Source organism: Habropoda laboriosa, unplaced genomic scaffold (genome assembly GCF_001263275.1).
Source record: "Habropoda laboriosa isolate 0110345459 unplaced genomic scaffold, ASM126327v1 scaffold2, whole genome shotgun sequence".
Lineage (NCBI taxonomy): Eukaryota > Metazoa > Arthropoda > Insecta > Hymenoptera > Apidae > Habropoda > Habropoda laboriosa.
Window position 1 is genome coordinate 3,506,678 of NW_017100190.1, and position 1,703 is coordinate 3,508,380.

Here is a 1,703-nt window from a genome sequence, read left to right on the forward strand (position 1 = left end):
TCACCGGAGGCCGCCGCCGCCGCCGCTTCTTCGCCCGTTTTGCTCACTGTTTCATGTTACGGCGATAACATCGATCAGATGATATCGCCTAAGCTACCGGTACGCTTGTTAAGCCTAACTGCGCGACCCCGTCATCCGTTCACGTTAATGCCGCATTATCTCGCTGGCCCACGGTGAATGGACGGCTATCTCGAACGGAAAAATCGACCTACACGCTCGATCGATAAGAGAGAGAACGCCCCGGGGAATTTCGTACGTTTCCGTCGTTACAGGTGCAACATGCAATCCCTTCGATTAATTAGACGATCTTCCTCTCGCTCTGTTAGAACGTAAAACGAATACTTTGTGCTTTCTCGGCGATTGTCACGCTTCCACGAGGACGATCGATATTTGATAAGGGAGATTTGGTCGTTTGATGTCGAACAGAGGACGCTTTGTCGTCGCTGGACGCTTCAAGAAGCGTAGAGAATTGGACGGGGATGACGTTGACGTATCAATTGTGAATATTCTGTTCTATCGAAAATGAACGAAGAAATTCTTCGATATACTTTGACCCTATTTCGAGAATTTAAAAACCGTCGCTGGACGCTATTTCGTTTAGTCGTATAATCAAATTTTTTTATATTTCTTTACTTTTGGGTTATACGGGTTTCCCGCCTTTTTGTTTATTTGCTTTAAAATGAATTATTATTGGTGTGTTTTTGTATAATTTGTCTTTCTATTATATTTTTCTTTTTATTTATAGGTTTAGTTCTGTTATGGTTCTTCGAGCTTATGTTCGATTTTTTAGATATTCTTTAATTAATTATGTTCCTTCAATAAAAAAAACCTATTTTATATTCCGTTTCTGGTAATATTAATTACTTTGTTCTTTTTTTTTATCTTTATCTTTTACATTTTCATTTACAGGTTTTATGCTTGTGATTTTAATTTATTAAATTGTTTTGTTTGTTTTATCATTTAACCCTTCAGCTACTGAACGCCACTGTAGTGGCTTTCGTGGATATCATGTTTTTGAACGGTATGCCACTGAAGTGGCCCACTCTGTCTGTAGATATGTTTAAAATATCGCCTGACTGCCCTCGTCATTTGTTTTATTTCACAACCACTGAAGTGGCCCACTCTGTCTGTAGATATGTTTAAAATATCGCCTGACTGCTCTCGTCATTTCTTTTATTTCACATTTGCTTCGCCAAATTTCCCAACAATACCGAAGCTATCGTTGAAGAGTACCTTTTACCTTTTGCCGTATGAAGATAGAGTGTTGCGGAAAGTCCAGCCGTGGCTAAAAGGTTAAGAAGCGTAGAAAATAGAACGACGAAGAGATTGACGTATCGATTGCGAATATTCTACTCTATAATTCTATCAGAAATCAAAAATGAGTAAAGAAATTGTTGTTACACCTCGACGCTATTTTGAGGATTTAAAAACCGTCGCTGGACGCTTTAAGAAGATGAAGAGATCGACGTATTATTCTATCAGAAATCAAAAATGAGTAAAGAAACTTTTCCACGTACTTTTACACTGTTTCGTAGATCTCTAAGTTAGTAACGTAAAGTGAAACAAAGATTGCTACTCTATAAAAGAGGTGAGACTAATGTCTAACACCATTCGCAAAGCTGATAAGCTAATAACGCAACATGAAACAAAGAGGACTATATAAAAGGATACAATTAATGTCTGATATAATTCCCGTTCCCACT